A 21,901-nucleotide genomic window follows, 5' to 3' on the forward strand; every position below is an offset into this window, starting at 1 on the left:
TCATATGACCTCCAGTAAAGACAGAAGTATTGCATTTGGCAAAAAGTCTGTTTAGTTTTTCTGTAAAATAAAAGACACATTTTTCTTTTTCACCAATAATTTTATTGATTTGGGTGTTTTGAGTATGTCAGCTATCTCCAACATGGTATAATGTTGATTGTTCTCAATTAATGTCTTGATTTGATAGCTATCAACTTCAACTGGTCTACCCAATTGTGGAGCATCATTCAGCAAGAAATCTCAAGCATGAAACTTTGCAAACCACTTTTGACATGTTCGATCAGTCACAGCACCTTCTCCATACACTGCACAAATTTTTTCTGCATTTCAGTTGCATTTTTACCTTTCCTGAAATAATAAAGCATAATATGCTGAAAATGTTGCATATTTTCTTCCATCGTCAATATTAAAGTGGCTACACAAAACGTCACCAATTTTGATAAGATTTTTTAAATGCATGCTGATATGACAATGGTCACAATACAATCTAACAAAATTGTTTCAAATGAAGTTAAAGACAACTAAGTGCTACTAGAGCCAACTTACAGAAACAAACAAACAAACTTTTTTTGCCAGCCTAATATAAAGCAATTGTTCATTGGCCTTAAAGCAAAAATCCTTTCTGGATAAAAACTTGTATAAGGATTTTCTCAGGCTAGTTCTTTTTCCTTCTCCTTCCCAAGAATGAACCTGAACACAGGTATACCACTGCCATGATACAGATTTCCCCACATACCTGTTATATTTCAGTGACGATGCATGTACACTTTTCACATTACCTTACTGAGAACACTGCAAAGCCCTATTTACCATCGTACAGGTGTCTGTACTTGAGAAGGCAACAGCAGAGCTGGGAAACATTTCCCTGGCCCAATACAGTAGTCCCTCACTATATCGCGGTTCACTTATTGTGGCCTCACTGTATCACGGGATTTTTAAAAATATTATATTTAATTACTTATCACGGATTTTTCACTATATCATGGGATTTTGTGGTGCTGTATGCGTATGTTGTTAGTTATGTAGGTTTAAGAGTGTAGAATAAATGTAAGGTTCCTACTACGTGGGGGGGTCTGGAATGTAATACCCGCAATAAGTGAGGGAATACTGTACCTCTCACCTCTAGGAGTCATGCCAACTGTGTTCAGAGTTGCTCTCAGTTGCTGTCTATGGCTACCAACAGCTATCCACAATTTTCCTTTATTAAGTCTTGGTTCTAAATTGCCACAGTCTTTTCTATGTAATTCCACTTCTGGGACTCCTAAAGACATAATTCTAAGATAATCAATCAAGCAAACAAAAGCTACATTCAGGAAGATGTTCATTGCAGGGTTATTGTAGTAGTAAAAATTTGAAAATAATCTAAAGTTATAAAAATAAGAAAATAATAGTGAAGTAAATGACTAAATAATTATTCAGTGGAATAGTCTGTAGTCATTAAACGGATAGCCATACAGATATACAGCAATAAGCAAAATAGTTACAACAGTGAATTTTATAAACAGGATAAAAACTTGTATAGAAAGTCGGAAGTATAACTATACTTGCAAAAGCATGTATAGAAAAATAGCAAAAGAAGTATACTAAAGTGCAAAGTGTAGCAGTGTTAGGGTATGGTCATTCTTTTCTCTCTGTATAATAAATTCTCTGTAATAGAATTATTTTCATTCTGTTAGTGGAAATTTTACAAATTAAATTAATTGAAAACAAATATGATCTTAACATGTTGTATCATTTGGAGAACATGAAATTAAAAGCCAAAGAATGGAAATGAAATTATGTGTAATCTGAACATCTCATGTAACTATCAAATGCCTCAATTCTGTGCTATAAATTTACCTTTAATTGATTTCAGTGGTATCCTATTTATATAGTTAGCTCAAATCTCTGGAATGTACTCAAGGAACAGGTAAAGTTAAAAAGTAAGAGGACGCTAGCAAGCAAAATAAATGTCACAGCCCGTACACTTTTCTCATAGCTCCTACTAAAAGCCAGTTAGCCTCATTGTTGCCATATTCTAACAAGCTAAAATTTTTAGGCCATAGCACAGAAGAAGCAGGAAATTAAAAAGTTGATGGAGATGGAAAAAGTGACTTCTGCCAGCCTGACAGTAAAGTCCAGTGGTAGAGAAAACCACCCCAAAGTGGACCAAAACATTTTGAAAATGATTTCCCATCGGGTGCCAAGCATAACTGTATCCCAGCATCTTACAGGGCAGATGGCTCTAACAATTACACTGGAGCCTTTATAGCAACATACCTCACTTGGGATGTTGTCTAGTCAAAGAAGCATACAGAATATGCATTTTAGAAAGAATTACCTTTAATATGGTTTCTTTTAAAAATATATTTTGATGCTTATTTAGCCTTAACAAACACACACACACTCACACTCCTGCAAGGAACTGCTCACTCCTCCATTACAAGCAACAAATGGGGAGTTACTTTGCTGATAAAAAGTGGCAATATATTGAAGCAACCTCCCTTCGAATTTCCCTCATGTTGGTGTTACTACTGAAGCACTGAGAGAACATTTTCAGCCTCCAGGCCTGCAGTGTGTCCCGTCTCCTTTCCATACCTTCCTCCGCCCACGCCTTTCCCCTCTGCACTCTGTCCCCCCACTTGCTTATCACAGACTTGACCTGCGCCAGTCTCCGGAGAATTAAAATTGAGCCATATAAATGTCAGTGTCTGTTACAGCTAACAAGAAACTCTTCCCCCAGGATCTCTGCGCGCTTTAGCCCTGGGAGCTGCCTTCCACAGGGTCTGAGTGCCTGCGGATCTCAACGGTCGGGCTGTTTGGAAAGTTTTAAGGTTGTTTGCTTTAGTGGATTTGTTCCAAGTGAGGCACATGTTTTTCAAATACGAAGGCCAACGATAACAAAAAATGCAAAGGAGAGGGGAAAGGGAGACTTACCCAAAATATACCGGTCAACCAGGATAAGACTTATAAACAGCAGAATGTTCAAGGGCATTTGGCTCTCCACCGCTTTTAGGATGACCCAGAAACGCTGAGGTTAAAAACAATGTATACAATCACTTGGGAGACAGTGGTGTGGGGCTCTGAATGCGTTTTACCTCTTCTTGTCACTTGGTGCATAGGTCACTGCATTATTCTGTTACTTAAGCTGTTTACAGCTATATCGGAGTGGGCTTTGTTGACAATTTTGCTTCCAAGTAATTTTCTAAAAACATTCTAATTATGTTCCCTGTCATTAGCTACTGTAATTTGTTTTCAGGGCTGATGGTCAGCACTGTAATTGCGTTTAGAACCCTGAATGTGTTTGCACTATCATGTAAACTTACTGCTGTTTCTTGAACCTGCTTTAGATTAAAAAGTGTACGCCATTTACATCTTTAAAGAAGATAATAAAAGATCATTATTTTTGTATTATTCAAATTTAGCATTTACATAGCACTTTGATTTCCAAAGTCATTACAATAATTTATTAATTATCCAGCCCTTGAGCCCTAAGCCATTTGGAGCCTCTCTGATTTCCAGATAAGCCACTGAGGCTGGGGAAGCAGAGTTGGCTGGTGAGCGCTTCCTCCCTTCCTGTTAGGGTTCCCACCCTTTTTCCAAGCCACCCCACCCAACTGGGACCTGCACAGGCTGGCTTCTTTGCTGTGTTTGAAGTTTTGTGTTTGATGTTCTCTGAATGTGTGTATACAATGCATACCAAAGGCACATATAGATTATTTTTGGATTATTTCATGTTTTGGGTTTTCCCTAGTGTGATATACTTGCATTCAATCATTTACCTCTTCATTAAACCCTGCGGTGAGCAAGGCTCTGGGGAGAGGAGAGCTACAGTATCACCAAGCAAGTAATTAAGAAAACAACTGAAAATACTGTCTGGTGAGGCATGTGATGGCATCTGAAAAAACTGTGGCATGGGAGAACTGGTGGGATTGTCTTTTGGGGGGTAGGGTAGGAGAGCTGTTTTTTTTTTGTTTGTTTGTTTGTTTTTAGATTTTATTGATTTATTTTTTTAGAGAGAGGGGAAGAGAGGGAGAAAGAGAGAAAGAGAAACATGGATGTGTGAGACAAATATAGATCGGTTGCCTCTTGCATGCCCCCAACTGGGGACTGAACCTGCGACCCAGGCATGTGCCCTGACCAGGAATCAAACTAGTGGCCTTTGGGTTTGCAGGTCAGCGTTCAATCCACTGAGCCACACCAGCCAGGGCAGGAGTGGTGTTTTCTGAGCTGAACTTGGAAACTCCAGTTTTGTGTGTGTACGTTGGGTGGGAAGTGGGGGGAAAGTGTGAAGAAGAGATGGAGATAAATAGAATTTTTCCTAGGAGACAAAACAACATGAAAAATGGGGACTCAGGAGGAGAGTAAATGACTTTTCTGCTCTGATTAGGGGCTCATTGTAAGGAATGATGGTGAATGAGGCAGGAAAAATGGCTTAGAGGAAGACTCTGGATAGTTTTGAATTGTCTGATGATCAGGGTGGACTGCTCCAATAAATTGATGTTTCCCCCAGTTAGACTACGAGTGATTAGAAATAGTAAGAAATATAGAGAAAGCAGTGGGTATAGTTGTATACACTATATGGGAGAAAATTGCACAGAGATATTAATTGTATGAATGAAAAACCAATGACCAAACAACCAAGAGAACCAAAGCAAGACCAAGAGAATGGGCTTTAGGAAGGAAAATGGATAATTAAGTAAGGGATAAATTACATTGAACAATAATGAAAGCAACAAGATTGACTGAAGAGAGTTTTCTGATTTTATATCAATAGACAAATCATATCGAACAACATGGACTTCACTCACTCATTCACTTATTTGTAGGTAATTAAATGGCTTAATACTCTGTGAGTTTCAGATCTTAATTAGTCATAGTTTCCTGTCTCTGCTCCCTTCTGATGTTTTGTCTCCACCCTGTACTCCACCCCAGATTTGTGCCACGCTCCATTTCATGCCAGCTTCCATAGGAAATTCAATCATATCAACCATACTGTGATTTTTGCAGTTTACAGAGATGTGCAGGATGTTGGGAGAGTGGGTCATATCATACTCTCCTTTCTTTTTTAAATCCTCACCCAAAGATATATTTTTAAATTGATTTTAGAGAGAAAGAGTGGGGGAGAGAGATGGAGAGAGAGAGAGAGAGACATCAATGTGAGAGAGAAATATCGATTGATTGCCCCCCACCCCCACCACCATATGACCATACATGCCCGACTGGGCATTGAACCAACAACCTAGGTATGTGCCCTGATCAGGAATCAGACCTGCAAACTTTTTTTTTTTTTTGGTGTACCAGACGACTGAGCCACTTGGCCAGGGCCATATCACACTTTTGTATGATTTCCCCCTCCTCAGCATTAACCGCTTCTAAAGCCTCCCTCTGACACAGACAGTTCTCCTTCATGACAAGTGGCCTTCCCACCTACTCTTAGCCTGTCAACTCTGCATACTTGGCCCCTGACCCACAATCTTGGTATATAATGATACAAAATAAAATAATAAAGTAGGAGCAACTACCATTTATTGAGCATCTACTATGTGCCAGGCCCAAAAACTAAGCAGTTACCCACATTATCTCATCTGCCTCTCCAACTCTATGGAGCAGGTATTATTAAAGAAACAAAAACACAGAGAGGTTAAGCAATGTGCCCAAAGTAATCCAAATTCTAAGAAGTAGATGATCAGTCCCCAAAGTGTGCCATCTTAACAAAGTGTCACATTAAAATTGCCTTCAGTTACTTGGTGCTAAAGACACATTGTTCTAGGCATCCTCTGGATAAGAATGAAATAGGCCATGATGTAATTTGAAGTACAGAAACCTCAGTTATTCAGAATAAAAAAATTACTGAGTAGGATATTCATATATAAGTTAATGTCTCTGATAATATGGAGCCTTTTCACTCTTTATACTTTTTTTTAATGTATTTTATTGATTATATTGTTACAACAGTTCCAATTTTCTCCCCTTTAGTGCCCTCCACCCAGCATCTCCCTCCCCCAGCAATCCCCCCCCCAAGTCCATACCCCTGGTTTGTAAAAAATAACTATCACCCCCTCTCAGATATTAAGACCCTTTGTAATCTTGTAAAGGACAATGGGCGAAGGTCTTGTGCTCCTCCAGCTGCTTCAAGCTGGACATGGTTGTCGTCCTACCTACCCTTGGGTCCAGAAATCCCTAATAATAGTGGGTCTTTATACTTTTTGGTAAAAGTCTTTCCAAAAGGAACTGGATGTTTTGGGGCATTAGTAGAACACAGTGAATTTAAGCTGACTGCTTCTAGGGGGTTTGTTTTTTAGACACTGAAAGCATTTGTTATTGTACTGTGAGTAATCGTGAGGCCATCAGGAACTGATGCCTTTAAAACAGTCGGTGGTTCTTACATAGGTTTTCACTGAATGCCACACCTCCCCTTATTGTGGGTTGAATCTTGCCTCCCCAAAGATCATATATTGAAGTTCTAATACCCAGTAGCTTTGAATGTGACCTCATTTGGAGACAGGGTCTTTACAGATGTAATCAATTTAAAATGAGGTCATTAGGGTAGGTCTTAATCCAATATGACTGGTGTCCTTATAAAAGAGGAAATTTAGACACAGAGACACTCATAGAATATAACATAGTGAGAAGATGGCCAACTACAAACTGAGGAGAGAGGCCTAGAACAGACCCTTCCTTCACAGATTGTAGAAGGAACCAACCCTGCTGACACCTTGATTTGGGACTTCCAGTCTCCAGAACTGTGGAGCAATATATTTCTGTTGTGTAAGCCACCCAATCTATGGTACTCTGGTACAGCAGCCCCCACCCCCAGTGCTATGACACTCGGAATTCCTTCTCCCTTTCTCGCATTCATCAACGTGAATAAGAACCAAGAGAACTGAGAGAGCTTTGACGAGCCGCCGCATTTTGCACAAGGCACCAGAGAATGAGCTTGCCCTAATAGTTTCCTCTGAATTAATCTGTTCAAATGATTGAGTTTACAAGAACAATTATTCGAATATTACTTTTTCTGAATTAAAAAAAAGAAAGAAAGAAAGAAACGAGTTACTTTAGAGCCTGTAATGCCTTTTCAGCCAGACCCATGCTGTAGCAGGTGCTGATTTTAACGTAGATGTACTCTTCTATAAGATTACTGGAGAGCACCAATAGTATTCCAAATGGATCTTTAAACAAGTATATGCAGCTTCCTGTTTAAGACGTGTAAATAAGCTGGCAGCCAAGTCAGCGGCCCCTTGTCTATTTCTTTTTAAAGTAATCTGCAAGACAGGTTCAAACATAACTCTCACAGTTGGTTGCTAGAGGAGTTAATGACTTCAAGCTCAGAAGGAATGACTTTTTTGAATTATCCATTTGACAAAAGTCTCCCTAAGGCGACACTTTTCACACACACTCCCCCCCACCAGCTCCCCTAGTTGAAGTTAGCGTCTATGTATTAATTAGTTGAAGCTGGTTCTCAGAAAGCACTAATCCTTTTCTTTTCTTTTTAAGTATCCTGAGTTCCTGTTAGAAGACAAATAATTCTAAATTACCTAGAAGCTTCTTGTTATGTGAACTGAACATTTCCTGGTAAATATTTTCTACAAGCTATCCAAATTAAGGAGTTTTCATTTCAGTGGGACTGACTTGTTATGAAGACAGTAAGCTGCCTACATGAAATGATTAAAGAGTTCACAGAAATGTGTTCCTCTCCAAAGCTTTTCCTTCACTGGTTTGTTGCAAATGTCTGAATTTTACAATAACTACATCTGTTTTAGAGTTACTTGTGGTTTCCACTTCTGAATCAAAATGTAATACCCCTGGAAGAAGTAACTTCTGGTTCCTTCTGGAACCCACCTACGTGGATGGTGGCCCAGCAGAAACAGGTCCTACGAGCCATACTAGGCCCTGCAGCCTGAGGCTGAGTTGTGCAGGGGCACTGGGACAGCTGGCACCAGAGGGGCCACCATAAAGCACCAGTCCAAGAGAGTTTCTTAAGATATGTAAGGCAAATCAGGGCTGGCAGCCTCTTTTATGAATGGGATTGGGCTTCTTCTTATTGGGAGTCAAATACAAATAGTTTAGAGCTCAGAGGTACTATCTGGGTAAGAAATCCACTATTGGATGGACAGGTAACATTTTAGGTTGCTTGCTCATTAATAAGAATTAGGTTTTCATGTCTAATTCTCTATGTGATCAAAATGATGCTAGCTGGGCTGTACATGGGCAGACTCACCAAAAAGGATAAAAGGAGAAACTGAAGACAAACTTCTAGCCTCCAGAGTGTGGAAAAATAAATTTCTATTGTTTAAGATGTGTAAATAAACTGGCAGCCATTTAGTTTGCGGTACTTTGTTATGGCAGCCCTACCAAGCTAATAATTGGCCTTCCTTTAGTCTCTTTCTGTGAAGTTCAACAAAAGGTTGGAAATGACTTTTCCCAAATATTTGGCTGCTTTTTGTGGTGAGCTACAACTATACACTCAGTCCACATCCCACCCTTTTGAGACATTTAAATTATAGTAAACTCTATCTGTAAAGTCTTGTTCTCAGTAAGACACTGGGGTAAATAACTCAGTCCACCATCGAAAATGTACACCAAGAGGAGTTGATAAGATAGTTCTAAATCTAAAGAGAGCTTATGTAAGGCCAAATGCAAAGAGCAAGGCAATGAGGATAGCTAGTAAGCAATGCTTACTGGGTGTCAACACTTTAAGTGCACAGACTCAGTTCTTATGACAGTTTTATGATTTAAATTTTAATGCACACTAATGAGGCAGTTACTGCTCTATTCCTCTTTACAGATGAGAAAGGTGAGGCATAGAGAAATTAGAAAGCTTTTTAAAGATCAAAAAACTAGCAATCGAAGAAGAAAAAATTAAAACCCAGCAATTGGACTGAAGAGCCTGAGCTTGTAATCAGTCTGCTATTGTTCCAAGACATTCAATTTTAGCAGCAGAAAAACAAAATGAAGTTGGAACCCTACCTCACACCATACAAAAGTGGATTAATGACCTAAGTGAAAGAACAAACTATGAAACTCTGAGAAGAAAATACAAATATAAATATTTTTGACCTGGGTTTAGGCATTGGATTCTTAGACATGATACCAAAAGCATACACAACAACAACAACAACAAAACCTAAATAAACTGGATTTTATTAAAATTAAAATCTTCTGAGTTTTAAAGGACACTATCGAGAAAGCGAAAAGACAATCCTCAGAATAGGAGAAAATATTTGTAAATCATATATCACAGAAGCTTCCTGTATCCAGAATATATAAAGAACTCTTAAAACTCAACAACAAACAAAAAACCCATTACAAAAATGGGCAAAAAGACCTCAATTGACATTTCTCCAAAGAAGATATATAATGGCCAAGAAGCACATGTAAAAGCGCTTAATATCATTAGTCATATAGGAATTACAAATCAAAACCACAATAAAGTATCATATCACACCCACCAGGATGGCTATAATTATAAAGAAAATTAAAAACCCAATAACAAGTATTAGGGAAGATGGAAAAATTAGAACTGCATGCATTACTTATGGGAATGTAAAGCAGTATAGGTACTATAGGAAATAGTTTGGCAAGTCTTCATAAAGTTAAACAAAATTATCATATAAACCAACAAATTTTATTCCTAGGTACACATGTGAGAGAATTGAAAATATATTTCCATACAGAAACTTATATATGAGTGTTCATAGCAGTTTTACTTGTTATAGTCAGAAAATAGGAACAAATTAAGTGTTCAAAAACTGAGGAATGTGTGAACAAAATATGATAGATAGATGATAGATATAATGGAATACTTTGCAGTCATAAAAGAAATTAATTACTGATACAGCTACAACAAGATGAACTTTGAAAACAATATACTACATGAAAAAAGTTAGGAAATGTTCGGAATAGGCATATCTACGAGACAGAAAGCAGATTATTGGTTGCCAAAGGCTGAGGCCCAGAGGAGGAACAGGGAGTGATCATCAATGGGTTAGTGTTCTTTTTGGGACAGTGAAAATGTGGTGGCTGCCCAACTTTGTGAATATACTAAAACCACTGAATTGCATACTTTAAAAGGGTGAATTTAATGCTGTATGAATTCCATCCTTCTAAAAATTTAGGTCCCTCAAATAAATTTACTGAAGACAAAAGCCAAATGATTTTAGGTGTACTTTATTTGTTTGCTAGTAAGTGCCTGTGGAAGAACAAACTGTTTGTCTCTTCCCATTAATATATGTGCACATTAAAGATAATTTTATGGTAAATTAGAAGAACCAAGAGTCTCAGAAACCAAGTGAAAATACTGTTCAAGAAGGAAGGAGTATCAAATCAGACTGCCAGGCTGACAGTTCAAGCCTAATAAACACTAAGAAATAATTACTGCATTGTCAAATATAACTCATTGGTGACCTAAAAACATTGAATGCAATGGTGAAAGCCCGATTGAAAGAGAATCAAGAGACAACAGTTGACCATGTAAATCCAAATGTATCCACCCATCCTCAAAAGAGCTGTACAGATCAATAGAAGAGCAAATTAAAGCACATATAACTCATTTTTCATCACAATGAGAAGACAGAAAATACTGGAAATATCAAATCACAAAGGGAAAAAAATGACAAGTATCTATTCAAAGTGTGTCAGACATCCCCTTAGTCAAGTGTGATGCTATTGCCAAAAATGTCATAAGGACTCATCAGAAAACCCGAAAGCAAGTTTCACAAAACTGCTGGCCTGTACTCTTCAAATATGTAAAGGTGAATAAAGATTACATAAGGATGAGGAAACTTTCCAATATAAGTAAATTTAATGCATCATCCAGAAATGGGCCCTGAAATGGAAAAAAAGTGATACCTATAAAAGACATTTAGAGAGTCAGTTGGTGAAATCTGAATATGGACCGTGCATTAGAAAATAGTATTTTAGAATGTTAAATTTCCTTTTTCTGATAATTGTATTGTGATTATATATAAGGAGGTCTTTGTTCTTAGGAACTGTACCTTGAAGTATTTTGAGACAAAAGGACATAATGTCACCAATAATAATAATAATAATAACTTTAAAGCTCCAAAGGCGACTTCCAAAATGACTTGAAATAGCTCTCACACATACTGATAATATGGTTCTGTAGAAATAGTTGGAGAAACCATCTAAGCTGTTTTGTGGAAAAGGAATTTTCAGCTTTGCTTTGGACTAAACCGTTCTCAAAATAATACAAAACTAATACTAACAAGATTTGACACAGGTTTTATAAAACTCAGTAAATTCAAATGCAGCTTGCAGATATTGAACAGGTAGAGCTTTGATTTTCATTTTAAGAAGATAGTTGTGTTGACTATGTGAGCGATGAGTATTGTCTGGGATTCTGACCATCTGATTTGAATTTCTGTTCACTGAGCAAAGTGTTGTAAATGGAAAATGCTGCTGGTCAGTTGATCTGTCTTTATTCTATTGATAGTTAGGGAAGACTAGTAAAACAAATGGCTCAGAAATCCCTTTAATTGCCCTAGAGTTCAACAATCCATGTTTCATGTAAACAAATGTGCTTATATACTTCTGCACAGATATTCAGCACCACACGGATAGGGCTGTATGGCTACACCTGGGCTTTTCTCTATTGACTCTGCCACCAATAAATGACTTTGGGCAAGTTCCTTAATCTCTTTGAATATGATTTCCCCATGTGTAAAATGGACAAAATAATATTTCATTTGCAGGGGATTTGCCAAAATTCAACAAAATAATGAATTCAAAGTGCCTAATACTTACCTCATTATATGGGGCCATACTGCTTCTGGTGGTGGTGATGGGGGAGGCAAGGGTCCCCAATGAGACATGTTCCTACAGACCTAACCATCCGTGCACGGGGCTAGAGGTGAAGTAGCTACTAAATAAATACATGCGAGTGGCTTCGATATTTCCTATTGGAAACCACATGAATCAAAAACATTTGTCTTCTGATTTATTGTCTTCTCTCCAGTGACATCCCGCCCCTAGAACTTCATGTGTTCTCTTTAACTAACAAGTGCACCTTCTCCATTCATAAATACTAGCTAAGGGCGGGCGACTCCAGGACATTATTTTCTTTTGATTATATTTTCACCATCTAAGAAAGTTTATTCTTTCTGTATTTTGCCAAACCGCACACTCTGGGAGAACGAACTACAACTGCAGTTGGAAAGACTTAACTGGGTTGTAGCCACTGCTGGGAAAACTGCAGTCCTTGTTTAAAATTATTATTTTAACTGGCCAAATGCCTTTCATTCCCAGATTAATAATCTCTGCATCATGCCTACAATCTTGATGTTATTTTCACATTTACCCTGAATTTCACCAGATTAAAAAAAAACAACAACAACACACCTTTAATTCCACGAGTCAAAACTCTGGTCCCAGAGTTGTTTCTGATTTCCCACTTCAGAGTCCTAAGCTTCTGAAAAGAAACCTTCCCAAACTGGTTTTAGTTCTCTTTAGCCCATCCATCTAGGCAGCTACTTTCACTGGCAAAAGTAAACAATATATGGTAAGTGTTCACTTATTTGTTTCAGAGGAAGTTTGTCCTGCCCCAGTTTAAACCATATGTATTAACATTAGTCCAGTAAAGAATGCGATATTGTGGGGCCAAATTAGTTTCAGACATTGCATTGGAATTTTATAGTAGACTGAATTATGTACAATAGGCTCAAACTAATCCTGCTCTCTCCCTACAAATTACAATTTACTACACAATCTAAAAGTAAAGACATAAACTAAAGTCAAAGCATAAGATGGAAGTGTTATTTCTGCAATAAGTGTTGAATCAAATATGAAGTTTGTAAGTCATTCAGCTAATTCTCACACGTTTAAAAACCTACAATAATCCCTAAACTTTACTTTTTCCTCCTCCAAGATAAAATTAGAATCCATTGTTGGCAACAAGGGAAATAATTTATTGGTTTCCACGCTTTTCTTTCTTTCTGTCAACCTCTGCCCTCCAAGTTCTGAAATAGCCAAAAGTCAGGAATATGTTAATCCCTGACCTAAGGGGAAGTTTATTTATAGATGGTAAAACTAGCCTCTGAAAATCTGCAGCTGACTGCAATTCCAGGAAGATTTCTAAGGAAGAGACAGTCCAGCAGATCAATTGAGGAAGCTGAGGTTAACATGTCACCATGGGGCCACTTTTGATCAGTCAGCCCAGTGCCTGCGCCATTGAGGGGGCATCTGTGTGAGAGGATGGTAGTTGCCCTCAGATGGTCCCTCTTCTCTCCCCTGCTTCCTCTCAACAGCCTGTTATTGATTTTTTATTTGTTTATTTGTCTAAACCCTAAAGCTAGTTATCTTTTCTCCAGGGTAACAAGTTCTGTATGTATCTAATATACTACAAAAAATAGAACTTTTTGTTTTCCTCCTAAACTAGGTCTTTTAAGCTTCAAAAAGGTTTTGAGACTTGGGGAACAAGTTCTTGCACAGATTTTCCCTATTAGTTGTGAATTTATGGATGTCCATCAGTCCCCTTCAGCTTTAGTCTTTTGTCGCCAATACTTTCATGCCAGCAAGCATCAAGGGAGAGGTGGGAGAGGAGATGGTGAACTGTGAGGGGGACACTAGAATGAAGGGCACGTGGTGGCCTGGGGAAAAGATGAAGGCTTGAAGGATTGGCCGTCACACAAAAAAAGGACTCTGGTAAAATACCAGTGATAACTTGGAAGAAAGTTGTTCACCTTGATTTATTTGGCATTTTGAAGTGGGACACGCCTGAAAGAAACATACAGGTCAAACCTATAGCTACATGTGCCAATAGGATTAAAAACAGAGTCTTGCTAAGTCACAAGTATTAAAACCTCACTGACAAAAGGGTTCCATATTGTATGATTCCATTTCTAGGAAATATCCAGAATAGGTAAATTCATAGAGACAGAAAGCAGATTAAAGGTAGCCAGGGACTGGGCTGATGTGGAGAATGCAGAGCGACTATTAAATGGGTTAGGGTTTCAACAGCATAATCAATAAAGAATTTTTTTTTTTTAATGGGTTGGGGTTTCCTTTTGGGTGGATGAAAATGTTTGCAAACTGAAAAGAGGTGATGATTGGACAATGTACAAAATACTCTTAAATTGTATACTATAAAATAGTTAATTCTATGTTACATAAATTTAAACTCAATAAATTATAACCCTGTGTCAATATACATACATATTCAATTTAAGAAAAATAATTTGAGTGCTAACAATGTGCTGGCTACCTTGCAACTACTGGGGATTCATCAATGAAAAAGATAAACTTACTCCAGCTCTTATGTAGCTTATATAAATTATCCATGAACATCACACAGTAGGAGAATCTCAGCTGTGGAAGGGTCATTTAACCCAGGCTTAGAGGATCATGGAAAGTTTCCTACAAAAGTAACACATGGATTTTAAAGGTGCTCATCATTCGACAAATGTGTACTAAGCTACTAGAATATACCAGTCATTGACACAGGCCTAGGATACAGTAGTCAACAGAAGGAAGTCCTACCCTCATAAACCTCCATCCCTGTAGTGAGAAACAAAAAACAAGTAGGTATAAAAGTGATAAATGCCACAGAGAAACAGAACATAGGGTAGGCAGGAAGAGAGGTGTCTGTGGGGAGGAAAGGTCCAAGTGCTGATTTAGACAGTTAGGTCAAGGGCTCCCGCACTGGAAAGCTGACATTTGAGCAGAAACCCAGGGTTAATGAGAGAGGAAGCCAGGATGCTATCTGGAGAAACAGCAGTCTGGGAAGCACATAGCCAAGGGCGAAGACCCAGATGCAGAAGAATTCTTGGTGGGCTCAAGGAAAAACAGGGTAGTGGGCCTGGAACTAGGAGGAAGAGGGGCAGGAGATGCAATGGGAAGGATCACATATGGCCTTTTCATCCATAGGATATTAGTTTTATTCTAAGATGGGAAGACTTTGGGTGATTTTAAGCAGAGTAGCAATTTTAAAAGGACTGTTCTAGCTGCTGTGCTGAGAAAACTGTAAGGACACCAGTGAGGAAGTAGGAAGAAGAGTTAGGAGCTGTTGCATTTAACCAGACAAGAGATGGGTTTGTGTGTGTGTGGGGGGGGGTGGAATGTGGGCAGGGGTGGGGGTTCTTAGGCCAGATATAGACATGGAGGCAATAAGAAATGACTAGACTCGGGGTGGGTGTTCTTTGAAGGTGGAGCCAACAATTTTGCCGATGGCTTGGAAGTAATGAGAGATGAGATGACACCAAGGGATCTGGCAGGATTTAAGGGAAGAGCAGCTGATATTTGCTTGAAGTGGAAAGACTGTAGGAAGAACAGGCCTGCCAGGTAGAAATCATGAATTAAGTCCTGAACATGTTAGGTTTGAGATGCCTGTGGAACATCCAAGGGGTGATACTGAATAAGAAGCAGGAGCTCAGGTAGAAGTCTGGACTGGGAAAGACAACAGCAGTGTGGGAGATGTCAGCAAGCAGACAGTATTTAAACCATGAAACTGAATGAGATCACCTAGGAGTTAGTTACTCAATATTTGAAAGTCAGTTAAAACATAGCCCAAAATTTTACACTAAGCAGATCATTTAGGTGGGGAGGGAAGCAATCATTAGAGCTTGGAAACTCAGCAGGCATTTATATGCCAGATCCAGTTTTCACCAGGCATCTCAAAGTGGTTCAGGAAAGAGAGTCAACACATATGTACAGACAGGAAAGACAGCATGTCTCTGAAGACAGATAGGAGCTGACTTTAAAGGGAGAGGCTTGACAGTCACTGATCAACAGCTTGCTTGTCACAGTGCCTCCTCTCCGCTACAGATTTCAGTGAAATCGGGTACTTAACAAGAACAGCAGCCCAGCTCGAGCAAGCTGGAAGCATGGTATGGGTAGCCCATGAGTTTACCCCATTGGTTTCATTTCATTTCATTATTTTGAAATCGTCGTCGTCGGCAGCCGTCCGTCTCGAGAGACGATGGTGTAGCTTCTTCAGAGTCTATCTGCACCGCCAAGAATGGCTGTGCAGTCCGACTCGGGAGTGACATGGTATCTGTCTCCTCCCGTGTTGAATCGACATCTTGCGATGACGCTGAAGCTACAGAGCCTGGGCAGGGTAATATGGAGGGTCTGCTGTTGCCCATGCAGCAGACCCCCCCTCTCTTCGCAGCTGAAGGGTCCAAGGGAAAGACGGAGTCGATACAGCTTGGGTTCAGGTGCGCCGCAGGAGTTGCCGGTGTTGACTACAACGTCAAACCGCCTTAGGGACTCCGGCTCCGGATTTTCTGTCGGGGTTTACTCCCTTAGCCTTTCCCCTGAAGAGGTATGCCGCAAGGCAGCGGAGGTTTTTTGGAGTCAGAGTTTTCCTTCTCTGATGTACCCTGACTGGAAGATCGAACCAGCGACACTTAGCTCGCAGGCCGACGCTCAATCCACTGAGCTAAACCAGCCATTTCTAGTAAGACAATTCAAGAAACTTTTCAGAATATATAGCATGAGAATTTTTAAACAAGAAAATAATTTTTTTCACTCTTTTCAATCAGTAGAATGGTAAGGAATAGACCAACTTTTGCTATTGGAGGGACTGGTTGTTACTCAGGGCTCTGTTTTCAGACAGACTGAGGTGTTGTTGAGCCCAAATGCCTACCCCCTACGCTAGTTACTAACAGGTACTTCTACTACATCCTCTAGGTACTAGAAGACCCCTTGAGCAGGGGTCCCCTCTAATGTGTACCTGATGATCAAATGTAGCTTTGGAACACGATGCTAATTTCTCTTCTCATAAAGTGTCCAAGTGAATAGTTCTTTATGTACTCTCCAGGTTGGTGTTAGTTTGTCTTGCTAATTTTTCTGTGGCTCTCGCGCACCCAAATTCCCCATTATGAACCCAGAACTCCCACATTACTGGTAACCTTATTGAAGTTAGACCCTGCATTTCATAATCTCTGATGGTAACCCTTGGTTCAATTTGCTGACACACTTAACCTGACCAAAATTACTTGGGCAAAGAGCTCTGTCAGAACCATTGATTACATTTATTCCTTTCCTGAGGCAAAAAGCATCCATTTCCTTTGAGAAAAGATCCTTCTCCTCAGAAGCGGAACTGTTTCCCAGCAAAGCTACCCAGAACTCTACCCTTGCCAGTTGTTGGTGGGCACTAACAACATTATCTGCTCTGAGAGCCAAGAATACAAATAAACAGAGGTATTTGGTGGCCTCTGCCTGGTATGATTTAAGGACAGTGGAAAGGCTCCCTTCCAGAACTCTCTACCAGACTACCTGAGCCTCACTGTCTGAAACTCCACCACTGGGGAATCATTTCTTTACATTAAGCATTACCTTCTAGAAAACACTCTTCAAAGAGGTATCAGATTTCAGTCAGTTGGTGGTCAAGAGGCTGGGGGGTGGAGGCAACAAAAAGAGGAAAAGGGCGGAGAGTTGAAATAAAGGTGGAACATGAACTTTTGCATACTGAAAGTTTTATGAAGGACTGCACTGCAGCATTGGTACAAACAGAATAGGCAGCGATTATGACAGAATGATTCCAGTATGGCTCAAAGCCGCAGGCACATGCTTAATGTGGTCTTATTATTTATTTATAGGAAAGCTTAATAAATAAGTGCAGATTCAACCTGATTTATAATCGGCCTACTAATCCAATATAAATTATTGGTTTCTTTGGAACAGTGATTCTCAGTTGTGGGCAATCTTGCCCACTCTCCCAGGGGTCATTGGCAATATCTGAAGACATTTTTGGTTGTCACAACTTGGGGTAGGGGATTTGCTACTGGCATCGAGTGGGAAGAGGCCTGAGATGCTGCTAAACATTCTACTGCGCACAGGAAAGACTTTTCCCCCAAAAGAATTATCTAGCCCAAAATGTCCATTATGCTGCTGTTGAGAAACCCTGCTTTAGGATTAGAGGAAAGTGGCCAGGCTTGTGGGGAAAAAGGGGACTGTAATGTAGTACTTTCCAGTGACACCTTTCACAGGAACATAGATATAGAGCATGAATGCAAAAAGTACCCCTTGAATATTGTTCATCCTCAGAAATTCATTGCTGTGTTCAGCCCCACACAGTCTGCTGCTTGGAGAATTGGCTCCTGGTCCCTACATCTGATTATCACCATCTCAGTAGCCAAGAGAAGGTGTGGCATCTTAGCTAATCAATTTTTAGAGGCTCTGGCCCATTGTTACAGTGCTACCTCTAATTAGGAAGCTCTATGGGAGAAAACTTTCTGTAAATAAATAATTCAATTAATGTATCTGAATGAGTGGCAAAAATGCCTTAGTTCCCGGCTTCTAATCATTCAGAGAGACGCTACGTGAGTCCATCTTCTCCTGGGCCTCTTCTATTTTTCTATTCCCTCTGATGGGAGTAATTTCCTCCTACCTCCCCTCCAGCACAGTGTGCAGTTTTTAGCCTTTGTCTATTCACCTTCTTCTCCATCCCACTGCCTCCTTCCCCAAGAGCAAGGGCAGTGACTAAGAGCTGGTATAGAAAGGCCTGCCATCAGTTACTTCCTTTTACTGATCGATGCACTTTAATGGCAACTCATCTCCAGGAAAAGATTACCTCATAGTGTATTTGTGGAATAAAAGGGTTTCTCCTTCCACCCTTGGCTTTGGCAAAGCCATTCCAGACTTTAAAAGAAGTAGAGAGATCTTGGGTGAGGACTAAGTGAAACCGGAAATTTCACTAAGCGTAGGAAGTCGGATTTAGTCTCAAAAGCTCATTTGGGAAAGAGGAGTGGTGTTTTAATAGGTAAATGTTCAGAAGGGACCCAGCACTGTGAGCCTTTGTTACCTGACACCTCCTCATGATTTAAGAACAACCCACCAGTTTAGCCAACCTGGGAGTAGAAGATTTTTTTCCCCCCAATCTTTCCTGAACCCAGACCAGCCATATTCTAAAAAGAATAGTTCCTGCTCTGCTGGCAGTCCTCGCCCTGCAGGCTTTCCTCTGGTTTTGGACCATCATCAGTCAATCAATTGATCTATCATTCAATCAATTCCTCCCCTTAGCACCAAGGTTTCTATACTCTTATATCTCTTTGCACATATCTACTAGGACCTACGTTAATGTTGGAAGACTCTTTCTTTTAGTACCAGAAATACCCAGATGGAGCACCATGGAATCCTGCTTGAGCCCCTCCTATATTCTGACTTGGATTATGAAGTTCCGATAATACGTGCCCCTGGAATGCACTCCCTTGGCTAATGGAAGCATCACTGTACTGCAGTCACGATCCCTGTTCAGGAGGCTCTGGTTTCAACCTGATTGGAACCTGACTGGTATCTGTAGGATAAAAGAGAAATGTTGCTGAGTAGTGAAGAGAATATGTCCAGACCTCCAGCCCAAGGGAGGAAAGGAAGGAGGGTGGGAGGGAACTGGACTAATCTTCATTCTTCCAACAGAGATACAGAGGCTGGGAACCATCTCATCCCAAACAACCCAACCACGGCTCACTCCCTTTTATGCTTCTCTCCATAAGGCACTTAGAGGGGGGGAAAAAATGAAGTCCATCTTCCCCCTAGCTTTTATTCTTTTAGCCAAGCTGTGACAAGCCACTGATTTCTACCCTATAAATTATTTAAAATTCCACCTTCACACTGGGATTGAAAAAAATCAATCTCCCTGATTAAAAAGTGACCAGCTACACATTTGCAAACGTCTCTTTAATCTTTTAATTATGTCTGGTTACAGACAGCATGAGTTCTCAAAGAACAGAGAAATGTACTCTGTGCTGACTGAACTCAAACAATCTATAAGTCCATCAGCCTTTCCATTTAACCATCTGGCGTTGTTACTGTCAGGTAGGACTGCTTTTAGAAATACTGCCATAAAACTGGAATCTTGATATACTCCCATTTCAATGTCACACAGAAAGCTTTGCTGTTTCTAATTTCTCCCGCTAAATTCAGTATAAAAGGAGCTAACTGGAGACGCTGTAGACTTAAATTCTGTTTTAATAAAAAGCACTGGGGCAGATGAATGCTCATGTACAGTCCTGAAAATTCAGCCAAAACCCACCCTCATAAATAGAGTGAACCAAAGTAACCCAGCTAAATTTTTACATTTATTTATTGACTTGGGATGCCACGATTTTTGGAAGAATTACAATCACTTCAATAACCCAATTTTTCATCCAAAACTGCTCCTCTCTGTTCAGCTAGATGAAAAGTTTTCTCCAGAAGGCTTTTAAATGTAAGCAACAGATTACTGAGTGCAAAACAAGGAGAGGTAAGCCTTTTGGTGGTTTGGGGGAAAGTCATTTATTACGTGCATTGCTTGAAAATGGCGTGAAGTCTGTGATAATAAGGCCCAAGAAAACCAAAGCATTTCAAAACACAGACACAAACATGCAGCCAGCTGCTTTTAACTCTATACCCCAGGACCATCAGCATAATCACTATTAACTAATCAGTTAGCTTATACACTGTAACACCACTGTTTTAAAATATTCTTGCCATGATACGAATTGCACTGTAAACTTCACAGCCCCATTTACAAGAGTTCAGTGGAGAAAAAGCACCACCTTTAGCGTTTTAAGGTCCAGTCCAAACAGAGACCAGATCGTAGGCTCTGGAGAGACACCTCAGAGTTGCAATGGCAAATTCTAAGGCCCTCACTTGTCTTTCCACTATTGGGCTGCTGGGCAGAAAAGCACCGGTGAACCTGAAGCGCGACAGTAGGTGACCACAGACAAGGAGAGTTTCAATGGGAAGTTTCAGAGATAGTGAACCACGTTAGCAGTCTAACCACCCTCCGCCTGCTAAGTTCAGAGGCTTTCCTCCATCTAGTCACGGTGGGGCATTGGCAGCTTCCACTGGACGTGATGGGTCTATGGTCTTGCCACCATGTGCTTGTGATAGTGTGAGCCTATACCTCTTGAACTTAAAGGACAGCCTCCTTATCTATCCTTGTGCTTCAAGGACTGCACCTAAAATCTCTCGGAAATAATAAAAACTTGTATTCTCCAAGACTATACTGAAAAAGATGATTTAACTCATGCTCCCTGTGAAACCACACAAAACTTTTCTAATCTCAGAACAAGGTAACTGAATCTAATCTTGAGCTATTTTAGACACTAGTTAAGCTGTTATGTAATAATTTCCTTTATAAAGTCAATTTTTAAATATTGTATATTTATGTCCTTACAATTTTATTTTTAATTTAATTTTTCTTTTGTCTAAAGCCCTATAATCTTCTCTGAAGAACATCGTGGACCAGTTCCTTCTTATGCAATTGAAAGGATCTTTAGCTCAAAGCACTGCCCCTCTCACCTAACCTGATTTAAATATAAGGCCAGTGAATCAAGATAAGCCATCAAACATTCATTTGGCATCTAAATAGGCTAGTGATAGAGGTTTTTAGGGATAAATATACATAGAGATAGTAATACAGCCATATATTTAGATTGTTAGGTTTAGTTGGAGAGAAGGTTTTTAGAGAAGGAGTTTAAAGTCATGCAAAACAAACTAAAATAACTAAATAAATACAAAATAAACAAAATAAACTCCAAGAGCGAGGAAAATTAATTTGTGCAAAAAGATAATAAATGTCCTTTTATGTTACTGATTATGAATCTCCTAAAAGATGGAAATGAGTGTGCAGATTGGCTGTCATTAGCACAGAAGTCATGATTAGAAGAGCCCTGGGAGTAAGTGACATTCCCCTGTGGAAAACACAAAAGAAAAAGACAGGATCAGCAATAATACTGGAAAGCCAAAAAGCATAAGCTCAAACAAGTCTTTGTGAGGGCGCTTAATTTAAAGAGGTGTTTCAAAGCATCAGGTGTGGCAGAGAGCTCAGGAAACACTGACAGATAAGAGGCATTGGTCGGCAGATCCCTTCAGAGAGAGGCGCGTGCCAAGCACAGGAAGGAGTAAAAGATGAAGGCTTGGTCTCAGCCCACATAGGATTTCCAACAGAACTGGGAGGATAATGCTGACCAAAGAGTGG

General features: G+C 39.7%; 1 long non-coding RNA gene across 6 annotated transcripts in view; it reads left to right on the forward strand.

The window, feature by feature from the left end:
- The window catches only part of LOC150015335 (uncharacterized), a 136,911-nt gene that overhangs the window by 80,237 nt on the left and 34,773 nt on the right, over positions 1 to 21,901 (forward strand). For 3 of the 6 annotated variants that reach the window (XR_016509723.1, XR_016509722.1, XR_016509726.1), the window contains exon 4: positions 188 to 325. The exons of the other annotated variants lie outside the window; for them this stretch is intronic. This is a non-coding gene — a long non-coding RNA (uncharacterized LOC150015335). Of the gene's footprint in view, positions 1 to 187; positions 326 to 21,901 lie in introns of those variants that run through there. 6 annotated transcript variants of the gene reach the window in all.

The sequence above is a fragment of the Furipterus horrens genome, unplaced genomic scaffold (genome assembly GCF_987537825.1).
Source record: "Furipterus horrens unplaced genomic scaffold, mFurHor1.1.pri manual_scaffold_3, whole genome shotgun sequence".
NCBI classification, from domain to species: domain Eukaryota; kingdom Metazoa; phylum Chordata; class Mammalia; order Chiroptera; family Furipteridae; genus Furipterus; species Furipterus horrens.